We start from the raw sequence: 21,652 nt of genomic DNA on the forward strand, positions 1-21,652 counted from the left end.
ACATGTACCGATATAGCCCATTTGAAATACCAAACATGCTTGGTGTAATAGAAACTTCTAAACCAAATTACAAAGCTCTAGTTTAAAAATTGCGAGCTGTCTCTTAATTTCAACAGAAGGACGGACAGACGAACATGTTTATATCGACTTAGAAATTTTACGCTGATCAAGAATATATATACTTTATAGGGTCTCGGATGAATAATTCGATGTGTTACAAACGGAATGACAAATGTAATTATACCGTCCATATTATGGTGGAGGGTATAAAAATGTATCAGTCCGCTTTGCCGAGAGATATACCCTCAGCCTGTGTGAATTGAAACAATTCTTTCCCAAAAAAACGTATGTGTTTACGAAACTCAGAAGTTTTGTGTGGGAGGTACCTAAAGGAATGAACCGACATAGTCCATTTTGGAAGTGGTTCTTATTTTGGGATAGATATCGTGCCTACCAGTCATTTCAGTTGGTCACCATATAATTAAGATCTTTGGTTTATTATACAGAGACAATAGGGGAAACTTCGGTAAAAAATTCCTAAAGGGTCCTGGAATAGACCCTTAACCGCACTTTAACAAAAATGTTGAACATTTGTGTGGGTAGGGGAACGATAGGGTCTACTTTTATCATAAACTAAATTTGACAGAATATTTCAGAACCAAAGTTTGGACCAAATCCTTTGCTCCATTTTAGGGAATATTTTCGAACTTTAGTGGAGGAGGTACCGGAATACGTGGACCTATAAGCACCACCTTCGAATTTTATCTAATTTTCGAAGAAATCTTACGATAGGCAAAGTGTGGATCAACGCAGTATTCGGTTTGAGAGTTGTAGTGCGCACCAGCCACTGCACTTGCTGGCCGTAGAGGTTTTTTTACAGCTTTCGTGTCGTTTTCTTCTGAAGTATGGACTTGCCACTGAAAAAAAACTTGTACCATCGTAAAGGTGCCTTGAGGACAACCTGTCGCAAGAAAAATCAAAACGATGCGAGAGGAGGTCCTAAACTGAACTTTCCCGAAGGAGTTGACATATATATGTATGTATATAGTCCATATTCGAACTTAATCTATGTCTCGTAGACATATAACGATGGGCAAAGTATGGAGCAAATCGGTTATTGCCTTCGAGAGTTATCGTGCGCACCATTTTAGCGAACATTTTGAACTTTTGTGGGGGAGGTACCCAAAGGAGAGGATCGATATGGCCCATCTTAGAACTGATTTAAGTTTGTGCAAAATTGTTCGTTCGAGAGATAGCGGTAATTCGCAGTCGATTATTAGCAGTAGTTGGCTGTTTTAAACGGAAAATATCGATTATAATCGTTTATAACCGGTTTTCGGTATTGTAAATGTAAAATCGAAGTCGACTTTTCGAACACTTTTACAAAATCGATTACCGACTTATATATTTTAGACGAAAACCGAATAATCGAAAACCCGATTATTGCATTTCATTACGTATCCCTAGTCGTAATGGGAGCAGCGAATACAATCTGTTACAACAAAACTCAAAACGATTCGAGAGTAGCTCTTAATATAGGCCATCTTCAAACTTAAACTAAGTTTGGACAAAATATTACTCAAGCCAAATTTTGGACCAAATCGTTTAATCCGCTCGAGAGTTATCGTGCGCACCAGCCAGACAAACATTGCTAAATCGACTCCAACGGTGGCATTGTAATGTTGGCGACTTTTTCTGAGTATTTGGGTCATTAAAAACTTCTCTATAAAAGTGGAGTCATAAGACACGCCGTTTGGGCTCGGCAATAAAAAAGTAGGCGCACCCGTTCCTTCCGTGATGTTTGTGGAGCAATTATTATATTAATGCTTTTCAGAAAATTTACCAATCACCGCTTCAGAGAGCTGTCAACCACCATTCCCTTAAATCTTCAGGTAGCTGATACAACTTTCTTGGAAATTATCACTGCTGCAACCGCTCGCTACATACCTACTAGTCGAATACCCAAAATCAGACCAAATTTCCCAGCAGAGGCAACAATACTAGCAAATGAGCGTGATGAGCTTCGTCTTATGATCCCAGAAGACCCACGAGTTAGAGAACTTACTCTTGAAGTCAACAGGTTAGTAGGCAATCATAAGCGGAAAAAGTACTAGCCCACCCCTATAGCAATTCAACATTGGTACAGGGTGAACTAAACTGTGGGCAATGGTTAAATCTCTCTCGAATCCGGGAAATAAGGATGATAGAACGACTGTTAGTTCGAACAGCATGACAGTAACTAGACAGAAGAGGTGCTCGAGTTATTTTTACCGACGCCGTATACGAAGAGCCCTACCAGCCGTGGTGTTACCGCCACAATTTAAGATGGAAAAAGTTACAGACTTCATCCGAAACGCGAAATTATCGAAAACGTGCAGAGGCCAGTCGTTTGTGGAATTCAGAAACAAGAAGTCCAAAACCCCTAGAGTGCAACAGGTTGTTCCCCAAGGAGGGGTGATATCTGCGGAACTGTATAACCTTTATAATAATAATTGTTCCACAAACATCCCGGAAGGGACCGGGGAGACTTCTCTCATATCAATGAGTGCACCCCGTTTCATATTAGCTCGATGATATGGGACCTATTTATCGCCGAGTCCGAACGGCGAGTCTTAAGGCACCACTTGTAAGAAGTTTTACATGGCTGAAATACTCAGGAAATGTTGCCAACATTACTGAGGGGTATTTTGCCACAGTTAAATATTTGATGTTGCCTGGCCGGGGAATCGAACCCACAACCTTTAGCGTGCATGGCGGGTTTGCCTACCATTGCACATCGGTGGCACCGTGGCACCCCTATCTTTCTGAAATTCCATACCTTTCAGACGGCATTGAGATCATAATGTATGCGGATGATTGTACAATCTTGGGGTCAGGTCCTATCGACGCGTCGATGACATACATATGTATGTGATGTGTTAAATGTCTACATATCCCCCCATACCAAGTGCGGATATTATTCGAATGTCCGGCACAACTTTCGAAAACGATATCACTCTCGAAGGATTGGCAAATATTTTTCGGGTGTATCGTACACAAGCACGTTGTTCTTTTGTTCGTCAAAAGTTTAAAAACGATATCATTTTCGAACATTTTGCGAATGTTTTTTCTTCACAAGAAAAATTGTTTCGAGAAACATTTTTTACTTCGGAAATTTTTTACGTTTTAAAAAATAATTTTATGTAGTTCGTGAAAAAATTCCCATTTGCTTTTTTTTTTTTATTAATTCATTTATTCATGGTTATTAGTTTACAATATTTATATTTTGATGTCCCAGCGCCTTCAAGGCTTTATTGGGACGAATTCATAAAAAAGAAAATTTTTTTTAAGAACGTGTTTCAAAAGATTTAAAATAAAAAAAAAAATTATGAAGGAGATTTAGTTTTACATCAGAAGCAAATCGACATTTTGTAATAAAAATGATTTTAGTTCCTTTTTAAAAGAAGATACTCTATTCAACGTCTTTAAGTGAGAAGGCATATTATTATATTCTAAACATCCGTGATACTCTATTCGCTGCTTTGTTATTTCAAATCGGCATCTCTTTAGTTTTAAATTTGAACTACTTCTTGTATCGATAGCAGTTTGGTTAACAGCAAATTCCACTGAATGCGGTCCCAAATTTTTAATAGCCTTGAACATATATGTTAGAAGCTGAAATTTGTGTATTCCATATAGCGGCAGGATATCTTTTGCAATATTAGTATATAACTCATACGTATGGTATAATCTTGGTAAATTAAATACAGTTTTTAGTGCATTGTTTTGTAACCTCTGCAGGGATTTCAAATTCGTATTATTCTTATAGCCAAAAATCATTATCAAATAGCTGAAATGACTTTGTATTAAAGATGTATATAACAATAACTTTGTTTTTAAATCGAATGTATATTGAAACTTATGAAGAATTCCAAATGCTGGTGCGACTTTATTTTTTAAGTAATCCATATGTTCGTTCCAAGCCAAGTTACTTTGCATATGTATTCCTAAGTATTTTAGCGAATGACACTCAAAAATCTGTGTTCCTCCAATCATTATATGAAAAGATGTATCGCTTTGATGACGGCGTGGTTGAAAGCGAATAATTTTTGTTTTTTCCGAGTTTATTACCAATTTATTTATTCGACAATATTCAATAATAGCTTCAGCATCATGCTCCATTTGTCCTTTTAATATAGCATTGCGATTATAGGGATATAAAAGGGAAATGTCATCTGCATACATAACCAGTTTTCCATAAAGAGGTAAATTCGATATGTCATTTAAATATAACGTAAATAGCAAGGGTCCCAGGACACTTCCCTGTGGTACACCATGTTCCACTCTTCCAACTTCACTTCTTACACCATTAATTTCAACAAATTGCTTTCGGTTTGTTAGGTAACTCTTCAATAATTTTAATTCTTTACCATGAATACCATAAAATGAAAGTTTCAAGAACAATATTTGATGATCGACTAAATCGAAAGCTTTTGAAAAGTCATACAAAGCTGCGCCTACCCCACCAAAATTTGCATCAAGACCTTCGCATATTATGTTGACCACATTTACCACAGCTTCCTGTGTGCCGCTTCCTTTTTTGAACCCAAACTGCTTCCGATACATTTGTCCAGTTCGGTCTAAAAAATCTGAGAGCTGTTTGTGTAATAATTTCTCGAACACTTTATCAAAAAATGGCAACAAAGAAATTGGTCTAAAATCACACGTACTACATGCATTAGTCGACTTGGGTATCGGTACAACTTTTGCTATTTTTAAAATTTCAGGATACTCAGGTAGATTTAACATATTGTTGAAAATTGTCATCAGGTGCTCACTAATGGAGTCTTTTACTGCAATCAAAGCTTTGCCTACGATTCCGTCATGGCCAGGACTTTTGCCAGTATCAAATATTTCAAATATTTTCGATATAAATGCTACTTATAGTATTAACAAGAAGTGATGGATGATAAACACAACATATAGCTTGGTTACAAATACAAGACAACAATGTTTATAAACTGTTAAACGCATTGAATCGCAAACATTACAAAGAAGAAAAGGTACATAACAGAAAAATCAAGAGACGTCAGATAAAGTTAAACATGTCATAAAATCGAAACTCCGCCAAAAATGCTTTTTCGGCACTATCGTAAAAACTATCATCTTTCATTCGCTAATAATATTATTAACGACATTCGAATTCGAAGGTTTTCCTACCACAAATTGAGTGACGAATGAATCGTTTTTAATTTGTCCTCGAGTGTCGTTTTCGAACAAAATATCCACAAAACTATCGAAAAACAAATGAATAAAAGAGAATCTCTAGACCAACGAGCCTATACGGCAGGCTTGGAGAGCATTCACATTGAGAAGGTTGCGCAGGCAGTACAGAGATACAGTGTGAATGCCGTACTTGGGGACCACCCACCACCATATATCGGTATATGGATTGGGACCACACGACACACTCCATTTGTTTAACTGCCCAGCTAACCCCACTCACCTGTCTCCTGATTCTTTATAGACGCAAAGTCCATGGTCCAGGTTGCAGAATATTTGATGTGGATACAGAGGAACAAGAACTTGATAACTGAAATAATACACGAATGAACATATCGACACCTCCAAATAATGCTAAGTCTAAAAAGTGAGTTTTGCAGGAGAAGCTCTCAAAGTGTGATAATTTTTTTGAACTTCAGTACTATGCTAAGTCAATATTTGTTTATAACTTCTGTTCGGATTGACCGATCATTACCAGAATTTGACAGAATTTAAATTAAAGGACGTTCGACAGCTCCAAATAATAGTTTGCTAATTCTGAAAAGCGAGTTTTGCAGGACAAGCTCTAAAAGTTTGCAAATTTCTTTGACCTTCAGTACTATGCTAAGTAAATATTTGCTTATAACTTCTGTTCGGATTGTCCGATTATTACCAACATTTGACAGAATTGAAGTTAAAGGACGTTAAGTATAAAAATGTAAAGAACTTGAAAACATGCTAAGTCGACTTAGCATACTATTGTTTGGAGGCGTCGATATATGCGTTGCTACAACAATACGAAACCAAAGAGTGGAAAGTAAGCTTCTTGTAAAACTCGTACTCCCACGAGTAGCGAGTCTTTTTCACTCGCGAGTAAAATCGTGCAAATCGAAGCTCTGGCTTCACAATTGTTTGTTTTTTTTTTAGGTTTTCACGATTTACTTAAAAAAAGTAAATCTTATGGAAATGGGACTAGAGAAAATCTTTTAGCTGTGAAAATTCTCTACAAGATTTTTTCCTTGGTTGTACCATTTTTGAGATATATAAGTTTAAGTTGGGAAATTACAGACATGACGTTGTTTTATAAGGACCCAGCAAAAATTCGGATCCAGTAGTCATTACGTAACCCATTACAAAGTAATGTAAACAAGCTTCTTTTTACAAGGCAAACCTACTTACTTTGCTCCTCACTGAGTAATGAGGACGGTGGCACAGTGAGTGTGTGTCCGACTATAAATCCTAGGGTTGTGTGTTCAACGCTCACTGTCGGCACGCGATTTTTTTAACTAAAAAATAACAGTTCGTGGTGCACATGTGTACTGCACATTTAAGTTCTTAAGCAACCCTTAATGTTCGTGTGCGTGGCATAGTATGTAGTGTCTTTTAGAGTTGGGTAATCTAGTTCCTAGTTCCTTGTACTAGTTCCAAAACGTATGAATAACATCATCAAATATAACGTGTGATAGTAAGTATACGCAGTTTGTTCAAAGAAAAAATGTGGGCCATTGGAACTGCGAAGTGAACGAGATAGTTCCATATAGTTCCTTTGGCACAACTCTAGTGTCTTTGGCTAGAAATCAGAGGGTTCGTGCGTTCAACTCGCACAGCAACCGAAATAAAATAAAGTAAAATAAAAGTAAGAAGTGTGATGAAATTAAAAAAAATCTCTACATCAACTGTTTTTAAAATAGAATTTTTTTCAGCTTACTTTTCAACTTCTGGTGGCCACAGAATAACTAGATATTCTAGTGGTCTTAAAATAACTACAAACTGAGTGCGACATGCCCTTGTAAAAATAATGGGGAAGAAAGGGGATTTGCGAGTAGTTACGGCTGCCAAAAATCCCTTACAAAACCCATGATTTTGGGAGGACTTTTTTTGCTATGGAGATACAGTCAGTGAATTATTCCGCGAAACGACTTAAAAATACACTTAAAGTTGCACTTAAAGTTGCACTTTTGTTTCATAATTTTTTTCTAAGAAATATAATTTGTGTTCATTAAAAAATAGCGTGGTGCGGACAAATGGTAAGTCAGTATACCATGATTTATTTTTCTTAATATTTTACAAAACAATTATGATATGTTACTTTTTAAAAAAATGCAAAAAACTCTTGTTGTTTTCATGCAATTTTAATAGGAAAGAAGTGCTTTTTTGAGGTTTTCAAAATTATTTTTTTGTATTTTCCGTGGATATTTCAAAAGTGAGTTCCGTACATTTCCGTGTTAAGATATATATGATCTGAAAGTTTGGGGTCTCCTCTGTTCGCAAAGCCATAAAATAGCTGCGGTAACGTGCGGTCTTCGGAGAAATTCAAGTTTTTTTCGGAAATTTCATTTAACTGCATTTTCCAAAGTGGAAGGTAAACGCGACAATGAACGCCATTGTTGACTGTGTTTTGAAGAAATGGACTCACTAATTCTAACAAATGATGATTTCTGTTAAATTAAGAATCCTCTCGCAATTTTTCATAGTTTTGACATGTAAATGTTGGTTATTTATATATAGTGCAACATTTTTGGATGCTGTGGTACAAGTACCAATATTCGTTAAAAATTGTAATGCAGTTCCAACCTGAACTTGATCTGAGAGACATTATTATATTGACATTTTACTCCTTGGTGGATGTGTAGGGTTGTGGGGCTTTACCCTGAAGTGGACCTATGTTGACAGATTTTATGTGAGGAGGATGTTTATTCGCTAATATCTTAAAATTTACATTTGCATTAAAATCGGTTGCAATTTTTGTCTTCAACATTTAAATTACCTAACTTGACGGAACCCGTCATATGGGGGCTATACCAAAAACGCGTATCTAAGATGCTAATATTTCGGACAGTGGTTTTCTATCTACGAAGAACATAAAATGCCAGAATACAACCAAATACATTGGACAATGTGTATGTAACATTTAAAATAGGTCCCATCTACCGGTACGGTTCAATGGGGGCTATACCTAAACGCGAATCTATATTGAAAATATTGTGTACATAAGTTTTCTATCCGCTGAAAACTGAATATACCAATTTGCAGCAAAATCGATTGAAAAATGAATGTAAAACGTAAAACCGGCAGCAGGCGTTACATGAACGCTACGGGAAACCGCGGGCCTATGTGGCCCAATTTGATTCCCACACTATCCACTAATATAAAAGAAATTTTTGCAAAATTTTAGGAATCTACGCCCTTTCCTTTAAAAGTTATTAGTAAAGTTCCGCTAAAGTGCTCATATTTCGCACTGTGCTTCGGTGGCTACGTCAATAAGCCAAATTGCCACATATGGGGCTTGGGAAACCTAAGATTTATTGTTGAGTAGCCGCCACCTCTCATCCTCAAGTGTGTGACTGTTTGGTTGCGATTTATAATCCGGCGGGGTCATTGGACCTTACTTTTTCGAAAATAAGGTTGGATCAATAGTTGCGGTGAATTGATTGCGCTATCGAGATTATGATTCATGATTTTTAAAGGTCGGGGTTGGATGCTATTGTCCTGGACAACGTATACTTTCAACATTATTTTCCAGCATCTCCCATAGTTTCCCGCAGTTTTGCAATGCCTTGTCAAAAAACTGTAACAATATGAAAAGGAAAAACCTATGCAAATCGAAAGTAAAATTTATGTAAATTTCCTATTTCAAATGCCTCACATACCTACAATAAGAAAGAAGAAAACCATTCCCATGTTCGGGTCGGTTGTTGTGTGAAGGTGTTGGTTGGCTCGCGTGCCATGTCCCATAAAAAGCAACAAAAATAACAACAATAAAGTCAACCCTTTTATTATTTTTGTCATAGAAAGTGACATTGGGTGGGAATTGTTGTTGCTACTTTTTTTCTATACCGACAAAAGATAGTTTACATCTCGACTCAGACAGACATGTTGTGGCAGATATGGAAATGTGTAGTGTGTGACGTTTGTTGTTGTTGTTGTTGATTTTCATTACCTACATGAATTGTAGTATTGTCTATGTGAACATTGAAATTTAGCTAATTAAACTATTATTATCGCATAGAGACAACAACAACAGTAATGAGTTATAGAGTTGTATGTGAAAACAGATGCATACATATCTGTATAAACCCAGCAAACCAATCGTACCGACATCGTAATGAAATCGGAGCAAAATTCGGACGCTACGCCCGATGTCGGATCCGAAATCGTAACGATATCTTAACGAAAGTTGTATGTAGTGGTTAACATCATTTCGAAACAAAATGTCGGAACGAAGTCGGATCGATTTCGGTCCGATTTCCGAACGAAATCTCAAGAAAATCCTTGGGAACTTCGGAAGGGAAATTTATTTCCGACATTCACTCCGATATCGGAACGAAATCGGTACAAAATCTTAACTATTTCCCATCCGAAAAATCGTTTAGATATCGGAACGAAATCTGAACGATTTTGCTTCAGAAATTGTTCAGACGTGTCGGACATCCGACATTTGGTTTGCTGGGAACATACATACATATATATATGTAACAATATATATCAGCTGTGGTGTCGAACCATTGATGACCATTTTCACACTAGACAAATCGCTAGAAACTATGCTTAATGATGTCGTCGAGTTTATCGACAGGAATATGAACAACTCAAACTTCACCTTAACATCACTTCTAGACATCGAAATAGTCTTTTTATACCCTCCACCATAGTATGGATGGTATATTAAGTAAGTTTTTCCGTTTGTAACTTATTAAAGTAATAACTTGCGACACTATACCGGTAGTGGATGCATATCAGGGGTTGTTCTCAGCCATGTGAAGGACTTCGACAGGGAGTTTATTGCTGCATGCTACGTGAACACAGCCTCCAGTGAGTCGCCGTCATCGGAATGCGCGATTCCCCCACAGTCCCTCCTACAGCAGCCGCACACACATCACTCAACACGAGCCGTGGCTGTTCCAATACCTGACAATGCATCCGCTTTCCATTTAATTACAATGGACTTCGAGGTAAAATCCATTGTACCACGGTGGATGTTTCCTATTGGACCAGTCTCTTCAATACAGACCTATCTCGCTTGAGTCTGGCTCTAATGACCCGTACATGGAATGTATGGGGGTAGCAGTCAGGTGCAGTACTGTCGAAGTAAAGTGAATTGTGGGCAAGGGTTAAGTCATTCTTGATACCTGGAAAGAAGGATGATAGGAATCCAGTGGCGTTTGGCGACGTTGACTGATCCAAAGAGGTTCGTAAGTTTTTTTAATCGACAATTTGTAGAGCACCGCCGAGGTGGCAGGGCGAATAGTACTAGGTCATTAAAGATCCCCTCCTGTCGAGTATGAACACCCACAATTTACAATGAATGATGTTGCGAATGTCATCAGGATCGCTAATTCATACAAAGCGTTGGGCCCCGTGTGATAGAAAAGTGATGCTGGCGCTTGGTTATCAAAAGCCTTTCATACTGTCAAGCACTCTACGCTGTATGAGGACATCGAGCAGACTACCACCCAGCTTAGTCTGAAACGTTGGAGAATCAAGTAGTACGTTGAATTCAGTAACAAGATGTCCAAATCCCGTAGAGCGAAACAGGGAGTTTCCCAAGGTGGGGTGATATCTCCGTAACTGTTTAACCTCTATCTCTCTTGTATTTCGTTCCTTCAGACGGCATTAAGATCGTATCGTATGCGGATGATTGTACGATATTGGTGTTAGGTACCTCCCCTGCTGTCATTTGTGAATTCCTATTTGACTTATCTTATCAGCTTTTTCCACGCGAGCTATATGCAAATATCACCCAATAAATCTACGGCCACTTTGTTCAACACATGGACGTCAGAGGTGAGAACAGAGTTGAATGTCATGGTCGATAGTGGCAGAATTCCGACCACAAACAATCCCAAAATTTTACGGGCCATATTCGTCATCATGTTCATGTCGACCTCGAATGCCAAAGCTATCTGCGACAAGCTGAGATGTAGGAACAAGGTCCTCAAGTTCATAGCCGGCGGCACTTGGGGTAGATAAAAAAGAGAACTCCCCAGGATCAACAAGCCTATCAAGCAGGTTTGAATATCATTCACACGGATGTAGTCGCATAAACAACACTGTGAACCGACATTTTGGGACAGAGATAATTCCTTTTGGGGATGAAAGCCCTGGAGGAGTATATTAAGAATCCCGAAGAGATTCGCCGTGTGTCGAACTTCCGAGTTATGGCGTGATGAAGTTTCTGCTGAAGACCTTGTAAGGCATCTGAAATTAGCGTTAAATCTTTGTTAACTGTTGTTTTAGCATATTTATGAGATAACATGTCTTGAGTGAAATCGAATGAGGATTATTTTCTAACTAGCTTCCTTCAATGTCCTTTTCGTCCCTTATTTTAAGAACCGCTATTAAGTACCACAAGATGACGTTTTTAAGCTTCGAAATGTTCTGCAAAAAGGTCGCTCAGAAAATTTTAGGTACGGCTCTCATTGACAACTAATCAATTTTATCGCGTTTTCTTGCGCTACTTTTATGGCGGTTCTTAAAATAAGCGACGAAAAGGACATTGAATGAAGCGAGTTAGACGGTGGAAATGCTCCATGAAAATAATCCTCATTCGATTTGACTGAAGACATTTTATCTTATAAATAAGCTAAAGCAACAGTTAACAAAGATATAACGCTAATTTCTGATGTCTTACAGGGTCTTCAGCAGAAACTTCATAACGTCATAACTCGCAAGTTCGACTCACGGCGGATATGTCCTTCGGGATTCTTAATATACTCACCATGGGCTTTCATCCCCAAAACTAATTATCTCTGCCCCATATTTTCACCTCCACTTTGTGTTACAGTGCAACTAGCATGTGAAAACGGGTCTTGGAGAACATCGCCCATCTATCGCAGCTGACGAGCGTCTAGTGCCACGACAAACCAAAGTAGTTTTGGCTTAACTTCGCTTGTGATGGTGCAGCAGTCTAACTTCTTATAGGGCTACGACACACTGCAACTTTTCAACTGCCCTGCCAAGCCTACTCAACTAACTCCAGTAGATCTGTGGTTACAACCCATCGAAACACCCACATTCCTAGAACTGGATACAGATCTGATTAAGCAGGGAACGAATTTACAAACATATAATAAAAACACTAGTACAACAACAACTGACGATGTGTGAACCACGAGCTGTACCAGCCGACCGACTGCATCGATAAAGGGATATGAATACTAGCCACTAGTTCAAGGAAAGGCCAAAACTCCGATGGAAAGAGCAAGTTGACTTCACAAAACATGACATCCAAAACTGGAGAAGTAAATCAGATGATCGCCGGTTTTGGAAATCTATTCTTAGTTCGGCTTATGAAACAAAACTTTCTGTTTAGTATAAAAGCCTTCTAAGTAAGGCAAGTCCATACTTCCTGACATAATGGTAGAAAAACACTAAATAAGTTCTACTCTGAACTGTGCGGTAGTGATAATCGAGATGAGTGATTGATTAAACCTTTGCAAATCTTAATATTTCTCTTCAACTAATATGAGCGCCGTTCGCCATTCTGGTTGCAACATTTGTATTTAAGATTAACACTGAAGTCGATTACTGTCATATGTTCCAGTCGAAGTTTTGTTTTGGTTTACGACAACCAACAACAGCTGTCTTAGGTTAAATCTACTGAAATAGAATATACTCTACTAAATAAGCAAATATCGCTTACCTTGGAAGTCTCTTTGTAAAGACCTTCAGTGAATCCCTTATAATGCGGGGAATATGCGGAACAAAACTGAAGTTTAAGTTTGTTTTATGACGTTGCCATTGATCTAAAAATAAAGAGAGGAAAAATAGTTTATTAAAATTTTGAGCAAGATATTTAGTTATATGTACATACATATCACGGTGCTCTTGAACCAACTTTAAATGAAAGGAGCTTACACCTGGAAAGTTTTTGCGGATTTTGAAACTACAATGTTCATAGAAGAGAAAAATCAAAAAAAAAATGCCAGAGCGCTTTTTAAATAAATCGCGGTCAAAGTTCACAATTTTAGGGTTTTTTAGGTTTTCACGATTTTGCTGGGAAACCGCAAGCCCTATCAAAATGGAAATAAAGAAAATGTTTTAGCTGTGAAAATTCTCTGCAAGATTGTCTTTTATATTTTCGTAGGTTTTACCATTTTTGTGATATAGAAGCAGAGCTCCGATTTACTCGCTAGTGAAAATTTGGGGGAGGTTGTAATTTTTTCTGGGTGCAATTTTTTTGTTGGGAGTGGGGCAGGTTTATTTGAGGGTGGGGTATTTTTTTATTTGGTGGTGGGGAGTGGGCTAGTTGCCTCCCTCAATTTGCTCGAATTCGAGAAGAGTTTCACTCGCGAGTGGAATTCGAGCAAATATTCGGAGCTCTGTATATAAGTTTAAATTGGAACAATTCACTGATTGTATCGTCTCCTTATAAAACAATGTCATGACTGCAATTTCCCAGCTTAAACTTATATATCTCAAAAATGGTAAAACCTAGGAATTACGAAAGCGAATCTTCTAGAGAATTTAGTACCATTGCGACAAAACTTATCGCTTTAAAGCAAATCGTGAAAATCTAACAAAAAAAACCTAAAAATGTGACCTGAACTTCTATATCTCAAAAATGGTAAAACCTAGCAACAAATCTTAACGGTCAATCCTCTAGAGAATTTTCGCAGCTACAACATTTTCTTTAGCCCCATTTCGATAGGACTTGCGGTTTCCAAGCAAAATCGCGAAAACCTAAAAATGTGAACTTTGACCGCGATTTATTTAAAAATCCCTTCAACTATTTTTTCTTGTTTTTGGATTTTTCTCAGCTATGAACGTTGCTGTTGCAGAATCCGCATAAACTTTCCAGTTTTAAGCGGTTTTTATTTGAAGTTAGTTAAGGCTGTGCGTACATGATATTCTTTTATAAGGAGGCGATACAGTCAGTGCATTGTGCCAATTTAAACTTCTATATCTCCAAAATGTTAAAACCTACGAAAATATCGTAGTCAATCTTGTAGAGAATTTTCTCAGCTACAGTATTTGCTCTAATCCCATTTCAATAGGACTTGCGGTTTCCAAGCAAAATCGTGAAAACCTAAAACACCCTAAAAATTTGAACTTTGACCGCGATTTATTTAAAAAGCGCTCCAGCGATTTTTTTGTTTTTTGATTTTTCTCATCTATGAACATTGTAGTTTCAGAATCCGCAAAAACTTTCCAGGTGTAAGCTTCTTTCATTTGAAATTGTTTCAAGAGCACCGTGATATGTATGTATTACATATTAGGTGTATTGTTTTTACAGGTACCTATATATATACATACATACATACATACATACATACATATGTATGTAATATGATAAAATAAATTCAGCTAAAATACGACGTATTATTGCGGACAACAATGTGTCTGCATAATATGAATAAAAACAAAGTGAATTACTTTTATTTGCAGGAAAATAATAGGGTGGATAGAGATGAAGAAGTAACATTACAGTTAAACCATTTACAATGTTTTAATGGTTTTGTTAAAGGCACCCTTAAAGGTGAGGTGTTTTTAAGTTAGTATTTTTAATAAAGACCCTTTAAACGAATTCTTCAGACAAATCGGACAGAGGTCGATCGGAACAGTCCTATAAGTCTTCCGACTTTGAGCAGACGCTTTGGAAGTCTGACATTTGGTTTGCTGAGTCGACAATACAATGTTATTCGCTTTTTTTACAATTTCATACCCTCGTGAGACAGCAACAATTTTGAAAATCTAATTATTTTATACAGAACTGAATCCACTCTAATGTTTAACTTTGTTTTATTATTGTCACTGACCATATGGCAATTACAAAAGTAGTGGATATGTACATACATATGTAAGTACATACTGCATACATTCGTATGTATGTGCATGTGGTCTAGTCATGGGAAGATTAAAACCACTCCTATTATTTCGACCATAATTAAAACGTGAGATTTGAACAAGTGCGTATAAAATAGTTATTAAGTCGTGTTGGGACTATAAATTCTGACCATTATTGTTGTGTGAATATGTAACATTGTAAGGTGGTATCAACAAAAAATCATTAAAAGTAAATAATAACAAATTCAGTTTTTACTTCAAACATGAAAGGTCAAATTCATGTAGAATAGGTTAGGTTGTTTTGCGACAGCCGGGTATTAAGGTTTTGAGAAATTGGACAATTTTAACAATTGCATATAAGGATTGTCAAATAAAATAAATAAATATCTTGGGGCCCAACAAGATGTTCAATATCAAAGAGTGAACGCAATCATCGAGGCATTTTATCTGAAATGACATCTATTTGGGTGAATTCGTCCATATATTAGGAGTATATATCGTCATCTGCAATGCCCGAAGACGTAACCCTCAAAACCATAAGTTTACAGGAGAAGCAAAAAATGGTTAGAAAATGAAAACTACAGTATAATCTCGATAATCCGGACACCACATGTTTCGGCGGTGTCCGGATTATCGAATTGTCCGGATTACCGAGTAGTAACAAAAACATATAATTTTGTAAGTTTAAATCAATAATAAAGGACGTTTAATAGATAATACCCTGACATCTAAGGTAATCAAATTCATTTTAAGCAAAATTACGGGTTACGACCATTTTAAAATAGGAAGTCGCTTTCCAGGCTACCATATTTGCTTCTTATGTTCCTACAGTATAATTTAGGTATCATTTCCTGAGTATTTTCGTCGTCTAAAACCTCTATACAATTGATTTATATTTATTCAGTGTTTTTTTAAGGATATAAACTTCATAGACTATGTGTATACATTGATTTCACGTCTTGTAGACATGAGCCTCTTACGACTCGGGATAGAACATCAGAATTTAAATTCACTCATCTCATTATGGTGAATATATTTTAACCATTTCAAAATGACTTCATTTCGTCGTCAAACTATAGTATTTGTATTGATTTATATAATTGTTATAGCCTACGAATAAGACAAAATGGAATTTAAATCTATTGGTTGCATAATTGCGCGAGTACAATACAATACCTAGCCCTATCTGTGATTTTTAATATCAAAGAATACGATTTTTTTAATAATTAATTAAAATTCTATACATGGTCTCTACTCGTTTCCACGTTCAGCCTTAAATCCCAATAAACTGAGATATTAATCCCAAAGCTTAAATGTTTTAAAAAAATGTAGGTAAAGTATTCTTGGAATACATTACGTGCTTCTAATGAACATTCTCACTAATGAACTAATTCCTTTAGAGGAAAGGAACAGTCAACATTATTTTTTTTTTTCAGGGAACTAGGCTACCCGATACTAGGTTTTAAATACTGTTGCTTATCATAGTCAGTCATCAATGGTAGAACGGCAGAAAAATCATTCGACAGATTCAGATTTTTTAAAAATTCCGTATTGACTGTATAACTGAGTCAACAGTGACTAGCTAAAAAGTCGAGATATGGACCGAAAACTTTAAAAAACTTAATTTTTCTTATTTATATTCCAATTTTTATTGCTAAGAATGAAAATGTTACTTAAATAAACATGAAACTAATGCTCACGATAGAAAAAAATTTGATGTCCGGATTATCGAGGTAAGAAAAATATGTTGTGTCCGGATTACAGAGTCTACAATGTAAAAAATTCTAGTGTCCGGATTACCGCGTTGTCCGGATTAACGAGTGTCCGGATTATCGAGACCATACTGTATTTCTATAAAATATCACTCTTATGAACGCGAATATTTTGTATATTATCAATCATGTACGAATGGGTGTAAGTAATGAAACCGAAATCACTGAAACGCATAGTTTTGGGATCCTCCATTACAACAAAATCTGCAATTTTATCTCATTTTTCGAAAAATCATTTTTTGAATTGGATTATTATTTTTCACCGTAGAACCTTGAAATTTTGAAAGAGCAAGTATTTTAACTTTATGTATCAGATTCCATCAAAAAACGAAATTGGATTTTCATGTGGGTTACGTCTTCGGGCATTTCTGGTGACTATATGTTCCCACAAATATCGCCGAAGGACCAACAAGGACTTCTCTTGTATCAATAAGTACACCCCGATTCATATAAGCTCAATGATATGTGCCCTACTTTTTGCCGAGTGCGAACGTCACCATTTGTGGTGAAGTTTTACATGGCTCAAATACTCTGAAAATTTACTACTGTTGAAAATGTGATATTGTCTGGCCCAGGAATCGAACCCAGGCATTCAGTATACAAGGCAAGTGTTTAATTTTTACAAAATATCTCCCGGACATATAACGACATTTTTAATTTACAACAAGTAAGAAAGTATCAGTCAACTGTACAGACGCAGATATACCCTCAGCAAAAAAAAAAAAAAAAAAAAAAAAAACAATAATTATGCCGTATATAAAATATATAGATTTTTTATCACGAGATTGCTTTAAAATATGTATGTACCCTAATGTGGGGCTATACCAAATCATTGACATATACCAAACATTTTTAGTAACCAAACTTCTTCATAAAAGACTAAAAATATTAAATTACGTTAAACTAAGTTTGAAAGACATTTTGAAAAAGTTTTTGAGTTATCTTGCACAATAGCCATTTTAGTATGTGCCGGCAGGGTTTTGAAGCTTTTGGGCCATTATCTTCGGAAGTATTGACTTACTCCGGAAAAAATGTACCGTTGTAAATGAGGCCGCTCGAACAACCTACTGAAAAAAGAATGAAAACGATGCGAGAGGAGCTCTTAAACTTTACTTTATCCGAATTTTTTGTGGTACCCGAAGGAGAGGACCGATATAGTCTATATTCCAACCTGATATATGACTGGATGAAATAATACGGTGTGCAAAACGTGAACCAATCAGAAACTCCCTGCGATAATTATCTTGTGGATTTGCAATTTTGGTTGGTGGCGTCAGGGTTTCTTGGAGCTTTTAGGCCGATATATCAGGAAGTATGGACTTGCGCAAGAAAAAAAATTACCGTCGTAAAGGGAACCGCAAGGAAAACTTACTGAAAAAATTTTCAAAACGATCCAAGAGGAGCTCTTAAACTTCGCTTTATCCGAATTTTGTGTGTGAGGTACCCGAAGGAGTAGGCCGATACAATCCACATTCCAACCTGTAGTGCGATTCTCTAACTCATTTTTTGAGCTACCGACAAAAATCGGTAAAATTAAAAAGCAAAATTATGAATGAAAAAATAAAATAAACGTTGACAACACTTGTGATATCGGTAGAACTTTACGACTACTTTTTATTGGTCGCTTACTTACCGAATAATATCGTTAATTACCGAATTTACAAGCATTTTAATTTTACCGACAATTGTCGGTAACTCAAAAAATGTATTAGAGAATCGCACTAACTAATACCATTTTTTTGCTAACTTTACATATCGGAACAGTTCCTCCAAACTTATATCAAATTCTAAGGTAGATTTTATCGCCGATAAATATTAATCTTTTGAAATAATTGCACGGAAGATGTGGTCTGCTTTAGCGAAGTTAACGTGTGGCGATGTCGGTAATCGATGTGGTTGGTACAAAGCCAAAGCTTTGGTTCTCTTATTCGTTCGCTTCCGCGATTCGTTCGCTTCATGCGATTCGTTCACTTCTTGCGATTTGTTCTTTTCCTGAGATCCCGGCGGAGTAAACCAAAGGGAGACGACTTCTATACCCGAGTCGCTTCAACCCGACTACACCCAGCCGAGCATCATCAACTCGACTACACCAAGCCGAGTATCATCTACACGATTCCGAGTACCAACTGGACGCCAAGACGAGTGTCATCAACCCGAATATACGACTACTACAGCCGAGTATCATAAACCCAAACAGTACTACTCTTGAGGGACTTTAATGTTTATCATGAGGTATGACATTCAGTCTTCGGCAATGACCAGAGGGATATTGTGCTCTCTGAGCAGATTGATAGTTCTACGTTTTGCACGGTCAATGAGCACGTCCTTACCAGAATTAGCGCAGAGTATATCAGCTCGTGTCACATGGTCTGACAAATGAGGTCACATGGCAACCCGTCGTTTCCATATCCCCATAATGATCGCCATCAGCAGACCGCCCGATTTCATTACGTCTAAATGTCGCACTCATTCATGGGAAAGCTAATTGCCCTAGTTTCAGAGAGTTCACTAATCACCATTTTAGATACCTGCCCAAGCCTTCTGATGTTCGGGTAGTAGCAAGGACTTTCCAAAACATCATCACTGCTGTAGCTGCTCGCAGTTTTCCTGCTGGTCGAATGCCCGAAGTGAGACCAAATATGCCAGCAGAAGCGCCAGCATTAGCACATACGTGTGATGAGCCGACACTGGAAGTTATAGTATAGTATCGTTGCCATAACGGCGGGCTTCAACTGAGTTTCATAGGGTTCACTAATCACCGCTTCAGATATCTGACACTAGAAATTAACAGGCTGGTCGGCGAACATAAGCGGAACATGTGCCTAAATCAACTGTAGAGTTGCAACATTGGAGCCGGAATAAGTGAATTGTGGGCAACGGTTATGTCACTCTCGAACCCTAAAAAGGAAGGAGGAAGTTATGCCCTCAGTCACGTTTGGCGACGTTAGAAGAATTTATTTTAGGGCAAAATAAGAGTATTGTGTCGCATTAATTCTCTTCCTGCCAAGGATGAGACATCACAGTTTACAAAGGATGATGTTGCGAATGTCATCAGGAACGCTAAATCATCCAAAGCATTGGGGTCTGATGGAATCTCCTTGGTAATACTGAAACAGTTTGATGTGTCGTGAGCAGAGCTCCGACTACTCGCTCGAATTTCACTCGCGAGTGAAACTCTTCTCGAATTCGAGCAAGTTGATGGGGGCAACTCGCCCCTTCCCCACCACCTTCCCCACCAAACAAAAACTATTGCACACAAAAAAATTACCACCTCCCCCCAAATTTTCACTCGCCAATAAATCGGAGCTCTGGTCGTGAGTTGAATATCTCAGTAAAGTTCACAATCTGTCGCTAGCAACACACGTTCCCGAAGTCTGGAAAATGGGCAGGGTGCTCCCGCTACTGAAGCCAGACAAGGATGCCACACCTATTTCGCCTTTGTCACCCGTAGCATGCCAAAAATCAGCATGGGTTCCGAAAGCAGCACAGCGCTGCACGCCATCTCCACACATATTAGTCGAGGACTCAATCAGAGCAAGCCGTGCAATATAACAGTGATGGTGATGCTTGACTTATGAAAAGTGTTTGATACTGTCAAGCACTCCACGCTGTTGGAGGATGCCGAGAAGACAACTTTCCGGCCAAGTTTGAAACGTTGAATAATCAATTATATGGATGGCGGACCCATGTCGTACATACGTGGAATTCAAGAACAAAAAGTCCATGCCCCGTAGAGTGAAACAGGGTATTCCCTATGGTGGGGTAATTCCTCCGAAACTGTATAACATCTTTTCTCCTGCGGCTGATTGTACCATCTTGGCGTCAGGCACCATCCCTGAGGTAATTTGTTAAAGGTTAACCTCTAACATGACTGATCATACCACCTTTTTCCACGCAAGGAATATGCAAATATCTGCCACTACGGCGGATCTACGGCCACTCTGTTCACCACATGGACGGCATGGACGGTGAGAAAAGAGTTGAATGTCATAGTAGATGGTAGCAGAATTCCGACCACAACCACAAAGAAACCTTGTTGTAGGTCGGTAAGCTATGCGGAGCCAATTTGGCCCGAGAATATATGTGCAACGCGATTGAAAAATATTCTAACCTATCAGAACGACGCCCTAACAACTGAAACAGTGTGCCTCCTCATGTCTTCAGTGGACCATCTATATGAGGAGGCAAATATTTTTCCAGTACAGCAACACAAGGGCATGCTTTCGTTGCAGTACTTGCTCGGGTGTTACCGTGACAGTCATCCTATCCTAATCACCATATCACCCACCAGGCATGAATTTTTATGATCTGTACAAGAGAGAACCCCTAGAAACCAAGCAAGTTTAAATAGCATTAACACGCATGCGGTTACAAATACTATAAACAACTATCGTGTGAATCGGAGAACATCCCCCATCTATTGCAGCTGAGGAGCGTCCGCTGACACGACAAACTAGCGCTCGGGATGGTCTAGCCATCTCAATTCCTATTTGGCAAGTACAGATGACACCGTGTAAAATATCTGCCCTGCATGCGGACCAGGCCCGCACGACGCACTGGACATTTTCAACTGCCCTACCCTGTGGTTACATCCCATCGAAACAGTCACATTCCTAGAACTGGAGATAGAGATAGACCCTGAGTCTGATTAAGCAGGAAAACGAGCATACAAACATATCAAATAATGTTTCAACAGCAACAATAGTTTTGGGGACATTCATTTTTAACTATTTAAAGAACTTTTCAGAAGAAATTCTAGACAATAATCGTGGATTGAGATATTTTTGGAGGGATGTCTTCATCACCATCATTTTTAATTATCGGTCTTAAACAGTTCGAGTGGCAGCCCACTC

At 37.8% G+C, this 21,652-nt stretch overlaps 1 protein-coding gene across 8 annotated transcripts in view; it reads right to left on the minus strand.

Moving 5' to 3' along the window:
- The window catches only part of LOC141397528 (uncharacterized), a 180,953-nt gene that overhangs the window by 53,290 nt on the left and 106,011 nt on the right, over positions 1-21,652 (minus strand). For all 8 annotated transcript variants that reach the window (XM_073973937.1, XM_073973933.1, XM_073973939.1 and 5 more), the window contains one exon: positions 12,884-12,986. The gene's annotated coding sequence lies outside the window, so the exon portion shown is untranslated. The remainder of the gene's footprint in view (positions 1-12,883; positions 12,987-21,652) is intronic.

The sequence above is a fragment of the Musca autumnalis genome, unplaced genomic scaffold, assembly GCF_047663935.1.
Source record: "Musca autumnalis isolate F117 unplaced genomic scaffold, ASM4766393v1 scaffold_3, whole genome shotgun sequence".
Lineage (NCBI taxonomy): Eukaryota > Metazoa > Arthropoda > Insecta > Diptera > Muscidae > Musca > Musca autumnalis.